At 39.2% G+C, this 20306-nt stretch overlaps 1 protein-coding gene across 4 annotated transcripts in view; it reads left to right on the forward strand.

The window, feature by feature from the left end:
* The first annotated feature begins 798 nt into the window (after nt 1-798).
* The window catches only part of GLCE (glucuronic acid epimerase), a 119896-nt gene continuing 100388 nt past the window's right edge, over nt 799-20306 (forward strand). For 2 of the 4 annotated variants that reach the window (XM_086711068.1, XM_086711067.1), the window contains exon 1: nt 799-998. The gene's annotated coding sequence lies outside the window, so the exon portion shown is untranslated. The remainder of the gene's footprint in view (nt 999-20306) is intronic. The other 2 variants (XM_025919806.2, XM_086711069.1) reach the window with 1 other exon arrangement.

Raw genomic sequence — 20306 nt, forward strand, 5'->3', positions numbered from 1 at the left:
ACTTAAGGGTGAAGAGATTGGCTGTCATTGTAAAGAAAAGGCTAAGATAGCTTGAATTTTCTGGGGCTGGGCCAGACTCCAAATATTCAAATATCACATTCTCCATTCATTCCTTTCATTTAATCAGTGCCCTGTCTGTACAGACACTGGGGTCTACAGTGATACAACTTTTCATGTAATTTTGGATTTTGTTATACTGGGACTCAAGTGAGATACACTTTTTACTCTTCTAGAAGGCTCAAAGTAGAAATAAATGATCGAATCAGAAGAGTCCTTTGTCAGACCAGATGTCCCAACTTGGGGTTTAGAAAACACGGGCATCTCAACAATGGCGCCCTGTTTGAGGTTGAGAGGGAAGAGAGGCGAGATGGGGGGAAGGGGGATTACAGTAACCCCAGGAGGTGCGCCTTCAACCAGGAAGGTGTGAACCTTCTGCGCACTTGGGGCCGCGCTGTAACCAAGGGTAACGGCTTCTAAGCCTACACGGGTGTGCAGACCTGCTTCTTCCCCAAACCAGGTGCGTCTACGGAGGCTGAGCAGGACCAGACACAGGCCCAGCTTCGCCACCCAAAGTGCCCTCCGGCGATCTGCCACCGCCTGTGACTATTTGAGGTCACTGTTACTTTTGCCCCTAGTTAATTGCGAGGGGCGGGGGAGGGGAGAAGCGGTGGGCGGGACGAGTCACCTTTTCTATTTTACAATTGGTCGCAACGGGCTCCGAGTCCCGCCTGCTACGCCGCCGCCGACAGGCTCTCCGGGCTGTCACTCGAGCCGCCGCGGCCGCCCCTAGCCGTGGCTGGGATCTCGCGGGAAGAGCGGCGGGCACGGCTGTGGCTTGGTCTCCCGGCTGCGCGCGAAGCGGGAGGGCTCTCCTCACACAAGCGCTTCCTCGCGGAGAGGTTAGAGCTGCGGCAGCCGCAGGCCTGGGCCGCCCCTTCCCTGCCGCCGCCTTCTCTTCCTCAGGGCTTCTCGGTCCGCTCGCCCTCCGGCGCTCCCAGGTAAGGAAGCCCGGAGCGCGTCTCGGCTGCGGAGCGGTCGGGGAGCGGGGACTCGGAGCAGCCGGAGCGGGCTGGCTCCAGACGGGGGCGGCTCCGCGGGCTGCGCGGCGCTGCCTGGTGGGCGCGAGGCTTGGTGGAGCTCGGGAGCGCGGGGGGCAGGAGGCGGCGGGGTGGGACCCGGGTGCGGGCGCCCCAGGGCGGTGTGGCGGCTGCCGGGGCTCCTGGGGCGAGGCGGTTTATTGGGGATCTTGGGGCTCTTTCCACTTTGGGGTGGGGGTGGGTGGCGGCGCACAGGGTCCCGCCTCAGGGTCCAGGGAGATTTATCAGGGTCCTGGGGGTTCCTCGAGGTGGTGTAGCGGGGTTCCGGAACATGGGGGGTGGGGGGAGTCCTCTTACCGCGGTCTCAGGCTCTTTGGGGGGCAGAGGATTCAGTTTAGCAGGTCCTAGGTCTCTGAAGGGGCAGATCATTGGGGTCTTCGGGGGTCCTTTGAGCGGGACTGTTTCGCATCCCTGGGTGGAGAAGCAGCGTATTAGGGTTCCGGGGAGGGGGTTCTGTTTATCCGGGCCTCCCGGCGAGAGGGCGATGTATCTGCGTCCTGCAGGGGTCGGGCAGCCTTGGTGGGCTGCTGGGGGCGGAAGGGTGTTCGGCGGAGCCCGGCGTCTTTTCTGGGGTTTCTGTTTTGCCCAGAGGGGGGCGGTAACTTGGCATGGTCTCCAGTCTTTTCGGGGGCGACCGGGCGAGTTATCGGGTCTCCGGGTGATCTCGGATGGAGGGCGCGGCTCAGCAGGCGCTTGGGTGGGCTCGGGGGCTCTAGTGGCGTCCCGAGGCAGCCCCGCTAGACAGTCTGTGGCTGGCCAGCATCCTGGACCAGGTCTCTTTCCTAGGTGAGATTTACTCAGCGCCCAGTGGGAAGATTGATGCGTGTCGTTTCTTAGTTGGAGAAATCGTGCGTTTGTTCTGCAGTTTGCTTTTCTCTGCCCCGGGATCCCTGTGGGGGCGTGCTCGGTCTTGCTGCTCCGGGAGCGTGAGAGTGGCAGCGCCTTACGTGGGTATAGACTCTAGGTTCTTCAGGAGGCGAGTGTCCTCAGGTGGAGCGTGCCAGACGCTGAAGATACAGAAGGCTGTGTGGTTTTGGCTTCACTTTCCTAGATAGTCTGCTTTGCTGATCCTGCAATATTAGGTCTGTCCTGAAGTCTTGCCTGAGTGCTAGGCAGAGTCAAGTAGTGCTGGGAAGTGTTCCGGCTTCTCTCTGTCCTTTGAAAAACGTTCGTGGAGAGGGATAGCTTTTAAGTTTGGTCTCCAAATAATGTATTGAATTTGAGGCCCCAGAGCTAGAGCTCTGCGTCACTTGAGACCTGTAAGCTAACAGCTCTTTTAGAGAATCCTGCCTTAACAGTTTTATTGTGAAGCTTGAGTTAGTTAGTCTTGACTCTAATGGAGAGTGCTTGGTAACCAGCCCAGTCTTAGGTGAAATTCAGATAAAATGGCCTGTATGTATGTGTATGTGGTTTTTTAAAAAAATGGATAGCTTGGAAAGTCTGCATTTGCTTGACATTTCTTCAGGTTAGATAGCTACTTTATCACAGAGGCCTGTAAATGAAGCCTGATGTGGCAGGCAGTGGAGTCCATATTCACAGTAGTTTTGTAATTTTGGGTAAACAGACAAATTTGACTTTGCCAAAGCATTTTGCCTGCCTTAGCCTTTTTCTTAGTGTCAGTTTTTTTAGATTGACATTTCTTTTTGATCTTAGAACCAGAAAGATTAGGGACAGTGTACTTAATCCTTGAGTTTTGCAATCATTTTTTAAAAAGGAGGGACTCCTACGTAGCAAATATTTAACTCTTTGAAGAGTGTAAGAGTTTTGTTTTGTTTTTTGCTTTAGTTATAATTCAAACCAAAATGCCTGATTGACTTTTATGGCTATCGAAACTGATCAATTGAGCAGATATTTGGGTGGAACTATAGCTAAAAAAACCCTAAGCAGACCATTTTTTCCCCTCATTAGTTTTGAAAGACAAATGATAAATTAAGCAAATTTCAGTAACTTTGAAAAAAAAGCAGCGTTCATGATTTCTAAGTAAACATATTAGTCAGTCAACAAAATCTTTGATTATCCGCTAAGTGTCTCAACATTGGAGGTACAGTGATTTCCAGCTCACATATAACCTACGTTGAGCGAGAGAAAGACCGCAAATAAAATGAATACATAAAATAATTAAGATGCTGATAATGAAGAAACATTGGGGTTCAGCTCACTTTTTAAAATAATCCCTGAGTAATATGATTGATGTCTGTTGTCATAACCAGGAACCAAGTAAGGTAATGATCTATCTTCTGAATTATTAAAGATGGAATAATGATCAGTAGAGTTTGGGTGTTAAATATATATTGACTCTGAGGATTAGTACCTTTTGTTATATAAGCAAAAAAAAGTCTGTAAGGATACATATCAAACTTCTAAGTATTGGGGGAGGGATTCTTTTTTTAAATGTTTATTTATTTATTTTTGAGAGAGAGAGAGAGAATCCCAGTATGTGCTGACTGCAAAGAGCCCGTTGTAGGGCCCGAACTCATGAACTGTGAGATCATGACCTTAGCCAAAATCAAGAGTCAAGACCTTCAGTCAAGACCTTTAACCTACTGAGCCACCCAGGTGCCCCTTTGGGGCATTCTTTAATAAGAGAGCATTGCAGAGTCCTGGAAGAGAGCTGTTAATTTTATACTTTTGTATTATTTGAATCTGTTTCAATGAGTGGACATAACAAGTGGAAACTAAAGAAGTCTAAAAATTAAAATTTAAAATGCAAATTTGTGAAAGGTACAGTATTTATGAGGCATTTTGTCAGTGTTGCCACTCCCATTGTGTGTACTAGTGAAGGAAAAAATCTATTTCAAGGATCTAAAATTATAGGGGATGGGGAGCACAACAGAATAAGAAGAGTACTAAGCTCCAAATAAAACGTTAACACATGTTAAAGATGTTAGATGTTTAATTATATAAAAATAAATTAGGGGCGCCAGTCAGTTAAACAGCCAACTCTGAATTTCAGCTCTGGTCATGGTCTCATGGTTCGTGAGTTCCAGCCCCACATCGGGCTCTGTGCTGACAGCTCCAAGCCTGCTTGGGATTCTCTCTCCCTCCCTCGCTTTGCTCCTTCCTGCCTCTCTCTCTTTCTCTCTCAAATAAATACACTTAAAATAAAACAAATTAAGGCCTTTCTATTTTAAAATTTAACTATTTCCAAGTTTGAGAAGGGAAGTTTTTATAAACTCCTTAGATGAGAATACTTTGTGTTTCTGTGGATGGAGGTGTTCTTATTGTGGCACAGACTTCAGGAAGAGATTTCTTTTGTCCAACCTATGGACACATCTAATAGATTTGTTTCTCTTCTGAGGCATATGAAACAAAAATAGTTTTATGGTTCATTATTACTATAATTTATTACTATTTATATTTCATTATTACTATAATGGGTTATCGTTCAAGATTCTGGAATGATAAATGTGATACACTAAAGCAATTTTTAGAAAGGAAATCGTAAGATATGAATTCCAATCTTCACTGTGCTATTAACCATATGGCCTTGGGTAATTTCTTAGTCTCTTACGGCCTTAGTTTCCATATATATAAAATTACAGAGAAGTCCCTGTCAATAATCAGTGCAAACTCCAATTCTAATGATTCTTGTGCATTAGTTTTGATGTTGCCCGTCAGCAGTATTCTGTGTACAAAAAGGAATGGGTGCCTTAAAGAGTAGCTGGTTCTCAGGATACATCTAGATCCATGTATTTTTACATATGATACCTAATTTTAGAAACTTCTTTCTTTTTAAGATATATAGGACATATTTAATTTCAGAATATACATTCATGAAGGTAAATGATTTTTTTTAATACTTTAGATTTATCTGTTAAAGCATTATTATTTTTATTTCTGATTTCTGGTTCTCTAATAGAGTATCTATGTGATAAGGTAATGTACTTATTTAACTCAGGGTGTAGAATGATGTCTCTAGTGGTTGACCCCCTTTAATCCATTCTTTACGCTCCTGCCAAGGTGACTTCTAAAATGCAAATATGTTTGGGGTGCCTGGGTGGCTCAGTCAGTTGAGCGCCTGACTTTGGCTCAGGTCATGATCTCACGGCTCGTGAGTTCGAGCTCCGCGTCGGGCTCTGTGCTGACGGCTCAGAGCCTGGAGCCTGTTTCGGATTCTGTGTCTCCCTCTCTCTCTGACCTTCCCCCATTCATGCTCTGTCTCTCTCTGTCTCAAAAATGAATAAACTTAAAAAAAAAAATTAAAAAAAAATAAAATGCAAATCTGTTCAATGCTTCTTTCTTAAAATCCATACTCTCCTTTACCTACAATACACATTTAGTTCTAACTCTTTATCATTACTAGGCCCTTCACCATCTGGCTCATTTCCTGCATTTCCCCTGCCGAAAATCTGAAGCTCCAACTGTACTAATCCAGTCAATTCGCTGAAAGAGTCATACTGTTTCCTGACTCAGAGCCCTCTCATATATTCTCCCCGCTGTTTAGAATGCCTTTCTTTCTCCTGTCTTGCTGACAAAGTCTGCTGCTTTTTCAAGGTACAACTTAAGCACTATCTGCTTTTTAAGTCTTCTGTGTCCTCTGGTTGTCCCTCTTTCTTACCTCACTGAGTTATGCACTCTCTATGTCTTGTTCATTCATTCTCTTATGTTCACTGGTATGCTGTAATTATTTATGTCTGTTGCTGGGTCCTCCGGACTCGAAGCCAAGTTTATATTTGTCTTACTACTTTTTGAACCTCTATTGCTTATTTTGCACAGTTGGCTCTCATTACAGGTTTGAACTGTCTGTGCCAAGATTGACCATTTTCATAATGTCCAACTTAAGCCCAAATCTAAGTGTTGTCCTATTTTTATAAAATTTGGGGCTTTTTAAATTATCTTATTCTCTTACCCTATGACCACAAACTGATATTAGATCTGTAGTTCTTATCCTCATATTTAAGAAGTGAGATTCCCAGCACTATAGGAGTTAAGGGTTACTCTGTTAAACTTGCAGATTTTGAGGCAACCACTAATCCCTATAACTAAAATTGGTAAGAAAGTTATAAACTAGTTTGGGTATTTCAGATCTTGGTATCAGTGATGTGGTAGGTATTTTTTACCTACCTGGCTGCTTTCTGTATGGGACATGATTGTTGTCACTGCATGTGTGTCTTTATATTGTCTCTTTATTTGCAGAAGATTTAATACTTGCTCAGGGTCATTATCTACTAAACAGCATGCTGTAACTAGATGCAGATCCGTTGTACTCCAAGTTCTATGCTTTTCCAAATCCTATACTGCTTTTTGAAATGTGACTGCTTATTTAGTGTATTAAAATTATTCATAGATATTTTATTCATTTTATAAATTGAAGAAGTAGATTGTAATGTTTATTCATTCAGTTTTTTCACAAAAGCTAAAGTAGAGAATTTGAGATTGTTTGGATTTAAGAGATCATTTAATCCAACCCTTCGTGTAGCACATGAGGGAATTGACACAGGCAAGAGTAGTTGAATGACTTGCTCAAGATCATGCAGCTAATTGGTTAAGATTTTCTTTGTTAAGCTAGTTGTACACATAGGTGTTAAAAAAACCATTACTTGAAAGGAATACCAGGTGCCTCTTCCCTCCTCCCCCCAAGAATAAAAGCCTGGAGTGGCTTTTAGAAAAAGTGATGTCGAGGATCTCAGAGTCTTAAGGACATGGCTCAGAGAAAATCCGGACTTTGGATCATGACGCATGGAGACGCCTTGGTGCCTTTACTCACGTAGTTCCCTAGTCTTTGCTTCTGTCCTCCCTCTTTTATCTTTTTGAAAATCTATCCTCAGTTTACTAACTTTATGCCTGATGAAGTTGTTATTGGTGTCAGCCTTACCAGTAACCATTTAAGTGCCATCCATAGGGCAACTGTAGAGATAGAAAAAAAGCAAAAAATCTAGTCACTGCCCTAAAGAGGCTTGGTTTATTTGGGAGTGGGAGACAGTATGTATTTGACTGCAAGGTAGTATGTAAAGATGTCATGAGCGATACAGCTGTAGGAGCTCAGAAGATATCAGGGTGGATTGGGCTAGTAGTTACAGAAATTTCTGTGTAAAAAAGATTTGACTTAAGTCAGTCTTTTAAAAATATTTATTTATTTAGTGTTTATTTATTTTGAGAGAGAGAGAGTGCCTGTGTGTGGGAGAGGGGCAGAGAGTGAGGGAGAGAGCATCCAGGCAGGCCCTGCGTTGTCAGAGCAGAGCCTGACTCCGAGCTCTTAACAAACTGTGAGATCATGACCTGAGCTGAAATCAAGAGTCGCATGTTCTACCCACTGAGCCAGCCAGGTGCCCCGATTTAAGTTAATCTTTATTTTTTTAAAACAAACTCCCTGTTTTTTTTATTATTATTTTTAATATTTGCTTATTTTGGGGAGACTGAGAGACAGAGTGCAAGCAGGGGAGCGGCAGAGAGAGAGGGAGACACAGAATCCGAAGCAGGCTCCAGGCTCCGTGCTGTCAGCATAGGGCCCGACGTGGGGCTCAAACCCATGAAGCGTAGGATCATGACCTGGGCCGAAGTCAGACTCTTAACTGACTGAGCCACCCTGGTGCCCCTAAGTTAATCTTTAAATGAGGAGGTGGAGTCAAACTCTTCATTAAACTCTCATTGTTTTGCTCTGTTTTGTTTTCTAATCTTACCTTTGCTTACTTCCCTGCAGTCATGGTGGACTTCTCTCTGTTTCAGGAGGCCTGAAACATGTTCTTCCACACATCCATGTCTCTTTCCCTTCCTTCAAGTCTTAGTTAAAATATCACCCCTTCTGTGAGGCCTTTATTGGCCACCTTGTTTAAAATCACAGCATCCTTTCTACACTCTCTTCCTATTTCTCTTCCCTGCTTTGTTTCTTTGTTTTCTTCTTTCTGTTATCCAGCATACTCTATATTTTTATTGTCTTTCTACCCCTAGTATACTATAAGATCCACGAGGGCAGGGAGTTTTACTCATTTTATTCAGTGCTATCTCCCTAGCACCCAGAACAGTACCTGTTACTAAGTAGGTGCTCAAATTTTTATTCAATAAATAAGATAATTGAACTTTAAAGCAGGAATTTGAAAATTATTTGATTTAACTTCTTCTCCTTCCTTTGTTCCTCTTTCCTGGCTGGCAGAGAGGAAGGGGAATTTTTCTCTTCCATTTTCTAAAAAAAATGTATGGGACTTCAAGAAAATCATACACAGTACAGAAATTCTAAATAACTTAATGAACTTCTACATGTGTAAACATGTAGTCACCAGCCAGATCAGGATATAGAACACTTCTAGGACCTTAGAAGCCTTCCTCATGTTCTCTCTTAGTCAGTATTTCCCAACAGTAACCATTATTCAGACTTCTTTCATAATAGATTAGTTTTGTTTATTCCTGAACTTCATACAAATTGAATCAACCTGGTTTCCTTTGCTCAGCATTATGTCTGTGAGATTCATCCATGCTTTTTTTTTTTAACAGTAGCTCATTCTTTTTCATTGCAGTGTAGTATTCTGTTGTTTGAGTACATATATTTTTTTTCTATTCTTTTGATGCATTTGGGCCATTTCCAGTTTTTAGCTCTTAGGAACAAAGCTGCTGTGAACAACTTTGTACCTGTCTTTTGGTGGACATAATGGTTAAGTTCTTGGCTAAATAACTAGGAGTTACTTATCTCCATATTTAGAGAGACATACACATAATTCTTAATCCCACATGGTTTTTAGCACATGTTAGATGGTCATTAAATGATTTAAGATAAATTATTGACTAATCATGTACTGTGAGATTATCTCGAACTTATTAAAAATATTGGAGAACTGTTTCTGGTCCACACTTGTTTCTTATATCTGACATAAAACATAGCTTTATCCAGGCTTTACACATTTCTCTTTCATCTGGGTTTGCCTTTTTTTCTAAGCCATATTCCTTATTACTTGCTCTTCCTCCTCCAGAAAATGGGAGAAGAAATATGTGCAGGAAAGAGACCATTCAAATTAATTAATTTCAAGATGTGAATTTCAGAACTGGTTGGCTATTTTTCTGTAATTTTTCAACAATAAGTCATTTTTTCTGACATTTGGTTCTTCTGTATATTTCTTTAATATTCTATATGCTTTGAAATCAACTTTGCTAATGCATTCATAACATGGGTAAAAAAGCTTTGAGTGTTTTTTATTTTTGTCATGTGTTAGTTATGTTTTGGGGTATGTCAAGCAAAGGCTTTCTTTGATGGCCTTAAATAATTCTAGAAGTGGCTTTAGTTGGTGAATAATGCAAATAAGAGCTCCTACAATAATAGAAGAGATCTGGAGGAATATTTTTCTAATTCTGGAAAAGTTTACAGTTTTCTTTTGAAGTGATTTCTAAGCTGACTTGAAAGACTAATAGGAAACAAGGTGGATAGGATACCTCATAGGGAATGGGGTGAAAGAACACTCTAGGGAACTGCATTTGCAGAGAGAGAGCAGAGAGAGAGCGAGCAGGGCGGATTTGAGGATCTGCAGGTAATTCAGGAAGGCTGCAGCAGTGGTTTTCAAGCTCTAATGTGCATATGAATCTCCTGGTGCATATGAATGTTCTAACATGCTTACAGGTGATGGAAATGTTGCTGGTTCAAGGATCATACTTTCTTGTAAACTGCTGGGTTAAGATGTAGAAAGAAGGTGAGAAGGAAGGAGTGGGAAGTGAAAGCAAGGACCATCCCATGAGTCTTGCAACCAATGTAAGGAATTTGGGCTTAACGCAGTGGTAACCCAATGAAGAGTGCTAAGAGTAATAGTGAACTTGTGAGTTAAGTGGTCAGTAGTGGTGGATATAATCTTTAGGGATATACTCCATCTACATTTGCAACTATACAGATTAATGTCTGAGAAATGATAATTCATTCATCAATAACTACTTTTCCCACTAGCAGACTCTGCTTATTTAAAGGAAAAGTTTGGTTATATTTATTAGTCTATTTTTTTATTTTTTAAAATTTTTAAATCTTTATTTATTTTTGAGAGAGAGACAGAGTGTGAGCAGGGGAGGAGCAGAGAGAGAGGGAGACACAGAATTCGAAACAGGCTCCAGGCCCCAAGCTGTCAGCACAGAGCCCGATGCGGGGCTTGAACTCACACACCATGAGATCACGACCTGAGCCGAAGCCGACTGAGCCACCCAGGTGCCCCTGGTAATATATATTAGTTTAGATGTTATATGTTTGTTTAAGGAGTTCTTTCTTTCAGGGATATTATTTATCCTAATAACTATCATTATAATTTAACTCATAATTACATTATTAACCCTGTTTGATGGGATTTAATTTTTGTCCATATTGTGTACCATATTATAGTCTGATGTTTTCTTTTATTTTTATTTTATTATTATTTAAAAAAATTTTTTTTAATGTTTTTATTTATTTTTGAGACAGAGACAGAGCATGAGCAGGGGAGGGGCAGAGAGAGGGAGACACAGAATCCAAAGCAGGCTCCAGGCTCTGAGCTGTCAGCACAGAGCCTGACACAGAGCTGGAACTCACAGACTGTGAGATCATGACCTGAGCTGAAGTCGGCTCTTAACCGACTGAGCCAGGCGCCCCTTCTTTTATTTTTTAATTGTATTGATTTAAAAATGAGCTAGCTGCTAGTGCTTATTGTATTGAATGGTAGTGCTTATTGTATGGTAGGAATGATCTTAAGATACACAGTAATTTGAGTTACTTTTTATTGGTTTCCCTAAATGTTATTAATTAGAAGGTTTTGACTTAATTTGTTTCAACTACTTTTTTTTTTTTTTTTTTTAATTTCAACTGCTTAAATACTATATCAGTTTGGGATTCCTGGGTGGCTGGGTCGGTTAAGCATCTGACTCTTGATTTCAGCTCAGGTCATGGTTTCGCAATTCGTGACATTGAGCCCCACATTGGGCTTGTGCTGACAACATGTTGCCTGCTTGGGATTCTCTCTCTCTCTTCTCTCTCTCTCTCTGCCTCTTTCCCTACCCCTCTCTTTCAAAGTAAATAAATAAACTTAAAAAAACAAAAATAAATACTACATTAGTTTTGCAGTATTATAAATTTAAGAATAAAGGTATGTGTTTATGTTTTGTGGATTAATATTATATTTTCCTCCCGATTTTATAAGTTCTGGGTACTCATTTTAAAAATTTGGGGAAATACAAAAGACAAAATGTAAGCTCAGCCCAAATATAAGCATTACTAATGTTATGTTATACATTCTTTTTCCTCTTCCAATGATTATTTATTCATAGTGTGCTGTTTATTCCCCACCAAGCATTATATCATGAAGAATTTCCTATTTGGTAAAATTATTTCAAAACCTAAATTTTAATAGCACAATGTTCTATTGAATGAATGTGTAGTGATTTAACCATTCCTAATTATTGAAAAATTTTTCCTCTGCTGCTAACATTGAAGAAAATCTTTGCATAATTGTTCTGCATACTTATTTTCTTAGGATAGGAATAAAAATTTTTAGTCAAAGATAAGACCTTAAAAAAATTAGATACTGTCATATTGTTTTCTAGAAAGGTTATGACAATTTGTATGCTAGTATTCAGCTTTTCTAATTTGGTAAGCAGAAATGATCTTACTTTAATTTGTTGTTTTTATTATAATTGAAGTTGAACATTGAACATTGTAAGTTGTTTTTAACACAATTACATATTAAAATATTTTAAAAATATCTTAAAAAATTTTTTTTAACGTTTATTTATTTTTGAGACAGAGAGAGACAGAGCATGAATGGGGGAGGGTCAGAGAGAGAGGGAGACACAGAATTTGAAACAGGCTCCAGGCTTTGAGCTGTCAGCACAGAGCCCGCCACGGGGCTCAAACTCACGAACCGCAAGATCATGACCTGAGCCGAAGTTGGACGCTTAACTGACTGAGCCACCCAGGCGCCCCTAAAAATATCTTCAAGAGAAAGCCTCATGCATTATTTTGTAAGGCAAAATATTTTAACTGGAATTAATAGGCAAATTAATTTTTGAATAGTTTTTACAAAAGCATACAAAATTCAAAGACCCAAACAGTTGCCTGAGAGGCAACCATTGTTAATCACTTTCTTGTATATACTTCCAGATGTATGGTAGATCGTGTGTGTGTGTATTTGTATGCTGGAACATTAGACAAATTATGGAGAACATTCATTAAAATACTGTCTAGTTCAGATGTGGGATTGTGTACTAAATTGTGTACTAAAAATTAGAAAGGGTCTAAAAATGATTAGTATCTGGCCACTAGCCCAGAAGGAAGAAAAGCAGGGTCTGGCAGCATTTGGCAGTAATTTTCTATAAGACAAGTGGCCTTAGCTCTTTTTATTATTGGATCGATTCTTTGACAATAGCACTTCTGTTTATGGTACCAATTCTGTAGCACTGTTCCAAAAAGCAAAGCCAAGTTTTTGAAAATTAGTTGATACCTGAAAGAAACTCTAAAGTACAAAACCTATTTGGAGGTATTTAGGGGAAAGATACTTTATTTATTTATTTCTTTTTTTTTTTTTTTTTTTGGTGTTGGATTTTTCTGCTTGAGAGTTAAAGTTTTAGCAGAATTTTCATGACTTTGTTGCTTAACATTGGAAGCTTGAGCTTGAATAATTACAAATAAAATTTATCATTTTCCTAAACTCTTAAATACCTAATTCAGAAACCAATTATCCATGATATAAATATATTTTTAAAGTATAGTTTTTAAAAAGTTTTCATGCTAATGCTACTATATGGTGGTAATTGGTCTCATACATCAAAGATCTTGAGCTTGACTTGAATGTTACTGCTAAATATGTGATTCGAGCAATAAGAATCAGAGGTTTTAATTGGATTGTACAGAGCTTTAATGCTCTAGGCATAAAAATGTTTGCTTTTAGGATAGATTTCTTTTAAGGCTCTTGTTACCAAAAATAAAATTTGGGGATGGCTATTGAATACTAACTGAATACTAACTCTGTGTGGCCCAGGGTAAGTAGGGGTATTATGAAAATTCCTATTTGTTGGAATTCATATCTTCCATTCCAGATTAATTATGAAGTTGTAAAGGCTGCTAAAGAGTTTGCACCTGATAATGGTTGATAATATTTGAGGAATTTAAAGAAGGAGTTTATCAGAGGTCAGAAAAGATCATCTTAATTTTTAAAACAGGTTTAATTTTGAAGTCGTTATGTATTCCTAGGAGAATTTCAAAGATAGTACAGAGAATTCCCATACACCTTTTACTCAGCTTACCCTAATTGACATCTTGATATAACCATGATTATCAAAAGTAAGAAATGCATCCTGATTTTTAAAAAGAAAATTCAAAAAATTTCTTTTAACGAGCTACTATATGTAAAAGAGTGTTTTAGCTGAAGTATATCCAATGTTGGAAAACAAGTAAAGGATGCAGATAATAATAAACTGATGAGTTAGGCGTTATTCCTAAACAAATTCTCAGATTAAAAAAATTTTTTTTCTTAATGTATGTTTATTTTTGAGAAAGAGAGTGCAAGCTGGGGAGGAGCAGAGAGAGAGGGGGACAGAGGATTTGAAGTGGGTTCTGTGCTGACGGCAGCAAGCTGTTGCAGGGCTCGAACTCACAAACCATGAGATCATGACCTGAGCCGAAGTCAACCGACTTCGGTGGTGTCAACCGACACCACCCAGGTGCCCCCAAATTCTCAGATTTTTGAACACACGTGTTGTTGGTACTTAGAAAAGAAGACGCTGATCACTAGGAGCCAGCGTGGGTTCCCAGAGAACAAGTCATGCCACACTGGTCTCACTTCTTTTCTTTTTTTTTTTTTTTTTTTAATTTTTTTTTTTTTTCAACGTTTATTTTTGGGACAGAGAGAGACAGAGCATGAACGGGGGAGGGGCAGAGAGAGAGGGAGACACAGAATCAGAAACAGGCTCCAGGCTTCGAGCCATCAGCCCAGAGCCCGACGCGGGGCTCGAACTCACGGACCGTGAGATCGTGACCTGGCTGAAGTCGGACGCTTAACCGACTGCGCCACCCAGGCGCCCCTCTCACTTCTTTTCTTATAGGGGTAACTAAACTGGTAGGTACATCAGGAGACACTCTGCCATTGTACGTCTAGAATTATAGCCACGTTTATTGGATTTTTAATTTTGTGCTGGGCACTGGGTTAAATGCTTTACATAGATTGCCTCATTTAGTACTGTTTTACAAATGAGGTAAGGTACCCCCAAGGTTATACAGATAGCATTTGACAGCCTTTTATGATATCTTTATAGACAAGTTAGAGAAATGTAGTCTGAATACTTGCATAGGTAGGTGGATTTGTGACTGATCAATGGGCTGATGTTAAAATTAAACTGCAATTCATTCTTAGTGTGTTCCTCAAGATGCTGCCTTCCCCTATGTCCTATTTAAAATGTTTATCCATTACTCTCAAAATTATGAGGGTAGTATGTTATGTGACAGAATCAGGATCCTTCCTCTATTACTTTTTAATAATTAGACTGTATCTAAGAAACTACTTGTAATAATTCTATATTTGATATGTCTGGTTCATAGGGACAAAAAAATTCTTACAATTGAATTTTTTTTTTTTTTAATCTGCGCAAATACAGTATTGAAGGCTTGGAGGGCTAACAGGTGGGATTTTTTTGTTTGAAGTAGGTGTGTGCCTAGGTGGGTCTCTCTATTTGTCTGAAGTCGATGAGTCAGTGGTTTATTATAACTGCTCCAAAGGCTCACACTCACTTAAACAGCATTATTTTGAAGTAGTTTGTCTAAAACATAGTTGATTATCCTTTTCTATTCTGCCTTTAGCTGAGTTCTCAGTTCTATTTGCCACATCTTGAGGAGGATGTTGACAGTGTATTCAGAAGGAGGGTAATCATAATGAAGCAGTGTCTGAAACAGATACTTGCAAAATAATTGAAACATTTGAGATTTTCAGCCAGGAAAAAAGAAGACTTTAGTGGGGTATATGGGAATGCTTTTCAAATTGGTAATTGAGTGATCTTTAACATTCTTCCTGACTCGCATGTGTGGTTCTGGTAAACACATGAAGGAATGGCACGTGGAAGAGGGAGTGAAGCATGTCTTTTGTATCCCCAGAGGATAGAACTAGGAACAATGAAAGAGGAAGGGAAATATTGGTACATGATGAAGGTTTTTTGTTTTTTGTGTTTGTTTTTTTTTTTAACATTTATTTATTCTTGAGAGAGACAGAGCATGAGTGGGGGAGGGGCAGAGAGAGCGGGAGACAGAATCTGAAGAGGCTCCAGGCTCTGAGCTGTCAGCACAGAGCCCGAAGTGGGGCTCGAACTCACGAACTGTGAGATCATGACCTGAGCCGAGGTTGGACGCCCAACCGACTGCTCCACCCAGGCACCCCATAATGAAGGTATTTTTAACAATCAAAATGAAAATAGAGTGGACAGTTTCTCACTGTGGTGTTAAAGCGTGTGTTGAGCAGTGTTTAATCAATGTATTCTTTAAGGACTTTTCCAACTCTGATTTTTTAAAATTTATTTTACTTTTAAGTAATCTTTACATCCAGCGTGGGGCTTGAACCTTCAGTCCTGAGATCAAGAGTCACATGCTCTACCAACTGAGCCAGCGAATACCCCCAATCTTTGTTTCTATTTCTTCATTGGTTATAATTCCCCAGAGTAAAATTTTCTCTTGGGTGCATCATTTATTCTCAGAACCTTATGGTCTTATATAGTATAAAGTGTTAGTAATAACAAAGTTAAACAACAGCAGAACATTTTTCACTTGCTAGGTTGATAAAGATTAAAAAGTTCAGTAATACCCCACCATGGCAAGGATGTTTAGAATTGCTCACTCATACACTCTAGGCAGGAATGTAAATTTGTGCAGTTTCTTGGAAGGAAAAGTTGGTTTTACTTATTAAAATGGTAAATTTTCATACTTTTTGACTGAATAATTTTAAAGAATTTATCTTTAAATGCCTAAGCCCTAAATGATTTTTTTTTTTTTAAGAGAGAGAGAGAGAGAGAGAGAGAGCGCAAACAAGAAAGCAAGTAGGGGAGGAGCAGAGGGAGAGGGATAGAGAATCCCATGAGCCCCATGCTGGGCTTGATCCCACGACCCTGAGATCATGACCTGAGCTGAAATCAAGGGTCAGATGTTTACCCAACTGAGCCACCCAGGTGCCGCCTAGATGATTCTTTATATGGGTTAAATAAATGATTGTACAAGCATACAATGGGATGTCACACAGCCATAAAAAGAAAGAAAGAAGGAGTACTTCCGCATGAATTCATCTTTAACACATTATTGAGTGAAGAAAGTAAGTTGCAATACAATATTTATGGTATGCTGACATTACTGTAAAAAAGTAAGCTGTGAAAAAATGTAAGTTGTGTGTATGTGGGTGAATATGCAAATATATATGCACACATTAATAAGCACATTTATGCTTCTATGTTAAAGACTTCTCTGGAAGGATACATAAGAAAAGGAGTAGTTTCTTCTGGAGAGGGGCTCGGAGATTGGAAGTCTGAGATCTCAGTAAGACTTTGGTTTGCTTACGTACACTTTACAGTTTTATACTGTGTGTGTGTGTGTAGGTCGGTCAAGAGTGTGTTGTAAAAATTTTTTTTTGTTTGAAGTAATTACAGATTCCTAGGAAGTTCTGAAATTAGCACAGAGAGGTCCCATGTACCCTCATCCAATTCCCATCAATGGTCACATCTTACATAACTATAGTACTATATCAAAACCAGGAAATTGGCATTGGTACAACCCACAGATCTTGTTCAGATTTCACCAGTTTTACATGTATTCATTTGTGTGTGTATATAATTCTTTGAAGTTTTATCTCATGTGTGGATTTGTGTAATCAACATTACAACTGAGATACATAACTGTTTTATCACCAGTAAGATCCTTGTGATCCTTTATAGTCATATCCGTCCCCTTAACTTCTGGCAACCACGAGTCTGGACTCCATTTTTGAACTCTGCCATTTCCAGATGATATATAAATGGAATCAAAAAGTATGTAATCTTCGAGACTGACTTTTTTTTTACTCGGCATAATTCCCTTGAAATCCATCCAGTTGTTGGATATATCAATAATTCCTTTTTATTGCTAAACAAAACCCAGTGGTATGCATGTACCAGAGTTTATTTAATCTTCACCCATTGTTGAACATTTGGGCAGTTGCTACTTTGGCTATTACAGCTGTGATCAACATTTCTGTGTAAGACGTGAGATTTCATTTCTCTGGCATGAATGTCTAGGAGTGTGAATTACTGAGCATTATGGTAAATATTTAAGAGAGTGTAAAGTATATTTTAAGAAGCTGTCAGCCCATTTTCCAGAGTGGTATACCATTTTAGATTCCCATCAGCATTGTATGAGAGGCCTAGTTTCTCGCCCTTCCTTGGCATTTGGTATTGTCACTACTTTTTACTTTAGGTGTTCTAATAGGTGTATAGCGGTAACTCTTCGTGGTTTAATTTGCATTTCCTTGATGACTAATGATGTTGAACATATATTTGCCATCCGTATCCTCTTTGGTGAAATGTCTCATGTCTTCTATTTTTTAATTGAATTTTTTGTTTCACTGTTGAATTTTGAGGGTTCTTTATTCTAGATAAGAGTCCTTTGTTATAGAAGTGGTTTGCAAATTCTGTATTTGTTTAATTAACTTGTCAAATTTATTGGCATAAAGCTTTCATGTTTTCCTGTTATCCTTCTAATATCTATAGAATCTATAAAGCTGTCACTTCTTTCATTCCTGATATTGGTTGTGTCTTTCTCTGTTCCCCTCATCAGTCAGGTTAGATGTTTATTAATTTTATTGCTCTTCTCAGAGAAATCAGTGGGTTCCGTTCTAGACCACTGCAGTAAAGAGAGTATTGCAATAAAGTGTGTCAGGTGAGTTTTTTTGTTTCCCAGTGTGTATAAAAGTTATGTTTATACTATACTGTAGTCTATTAAGTGTGCAATAGCATTGTGTCCAAAAGAACAGTGTACATACCTTAATTTAAAAATACTGTATTGCTAAACTTGCAAACTATCATCTGAGCTTTCAGTGTTGTAATCACTAATCACAGATCACCATAACAAATTGATAAAAAAAGAGTTTGAAATATTGTGAGAATGACCAAAATGTGACACAGAAGCATAAAATGAGCTAATACTGTTGGAAAAATGGCACTGATGGATTTGTCTCAACACCACATTGCCACAAATCTTCAATTTGTAAGAAACACCATTATCTGTGGAATATAAAAAAGTGAAGCGCAATAAGGGGTATGCCTGTACTCTTAATGTGATTATTGATGTGATTGTGTTTAAGTCTGTCATCTTGCTATTTGTTTTTCATTTGCCCTATCTGTTCTTTGCTCCTTTTTTCTTTTTTCTGTCTTCTTTTGGATTAGTTGAGTATTTTCTATGGTTTTCTTTTATCACATCAGTTGCCTTTTTAGCTGTAACTGCTTGTTTGTGGTTGCTTAGGGTTTATAGTATATAAATTTTTATAGTATACATCTTTAATTTCTCTACTTTCAAAGTTAATATCATTTTATGTATAATAATATGAACCATAGGAAAGAATATTTTCATTTCTCTTAGTCTTTATGCCGTTGTGATACATTTTACATTTACATGTTATAAACCCTCAATATACTGTTATTATTTTTATTTAAACAATTAAATTTTTTTTTTAACGTTTATTTTTTTATTTTTGAGACAGAGAGAGACACAGCATGAACGGGGGAAGGTCAGAGAGAGAGGGAGACACAGAATCTGAAACAGGCTTCAGGCTCTGAGCCATCAGCACAGAGCCCGACGCGGGGCTTGAACTCACGAACCGCGAGATCATGACCTGAGCCGAAGTCGGACGCTTAACCGACTGAGCCACCCAGGCGCCCCTATTTAAACAATTTTAAAGAGATTTAAATAATAAAATATCTTATATATTTCCCCTTGAAATAATCATTTCTGCTTCATTCCTTTAGGTAGATCCATATTTGTGTCTGGATTTTCCTTTTGGCTAAAGAATTTCCTTTAACATTTAAAAAATGTAGGTCTGCTTGTGATGAATTCTTTCTACTTTTGAGTGTCTGAAAAAGTCTTTATTTTGCATTCATTTTTGAAGATAATTTTGCTGGGTATAGAATTCTGTATTGACATATTTTTCTTTCAGTGCTTTAAAGATGTTCCAATGTTTTCTCATTGGCATTGTTTCTGTGAATATGATGTTGTCCTTACCTCATTGTAATATACATGACATGTCTTTTTTTCCTCTGGCTGCTTTTTTTTTTTTTCAACGTTTATTTATTTTTGGGACAGAGAGAGACAGCATGAACGGGGGAGGGGCAGAGAGAGAGGGAGACACAGAATCAGAAACAGGCTCCAGGCTCTGAGCCATCAGCCCAGAGCCTGACGCGGGGCTCGAACTCACAGACCGCGAGATCGTGACCTGGCTGAAGTCGGACGCTTAACCGACTGCGCCACCCAGGTGCCCCATCCTCTGGCTGCTTTTAAGATTTTCTCTTTAACATTGGTTTTGGGCAGTTTGATGATGTACCTTTGTGCAATTTTCTTAAAATTTTTTTTTTTTTTTTGTGGTTGGATTTTGTTGAGGTTGTTTATAAAGCTCTTTTTGGTCTTTACACTACTATTATCATGAATTTTACCTTTATATGTGTTATTAAAGCCTAGCTAGGCTTATAATTTTCTTTAAGTTTGGAAGATTTCAGGCATTATTTCTGTAAAACTTTATATAAATTTTTTAAAATTTATTTTGGGAGAGAGTGAGTGGGCGTGCGTGAGTGGGGGAGTAGGCAGAGAGAGAGGGAGAGAGAGACAGAGAGAGAGAGAGAGAGAGAGAGAGAGAGAGAGAGAGAATCCCAAGCAGGCTCTGCAACGTCAGCACCAGAGCCTGATGTGGGGCTTTAGTCCATGAACTGTGAGATCATGACCTGAGCCAAAGTCAGATGCTCAATGGATTGAGCCACCCAGGTACCCCTATTTCTGTAAAATGTAAAAATATACTTTCTTCCTTTTGGGAGACTCCAGTTACCTATAGGTTCAGCCACTTATAGTTCACTTTTTTTTTTAAATTTTTTTTTCTCTCTTTTTTCCTTTTAGGTAGCTTCTTGCTGTGCCTTCAAGTTCACTAATCTTTTCTTCTGCATTGTCTACTCCGTGCTAATGCTAATTTCCTCTAATGTATTTCATCTTAGTCATTGTAGTTTTCATCTATAAAATTTCTGGTAAAAGGGGCACCTGGGTGGCTCAGTTGATTGAGCATCCAACTTTGCTTCAGG

This window comes from Puma concolor, chromosome B3, assembly GCF_028749965.1.
Source record: "Puma concolor isolate L17-30 chromosome B3, mPumCon1.1.hap2, whole genome shotgun sequence".
NCBI classification, from domain to species: Eukaryota; Metazoa; Chordata; class Mammalia; order Carnivora; family Felidae; genus Puma; species Puma concolor.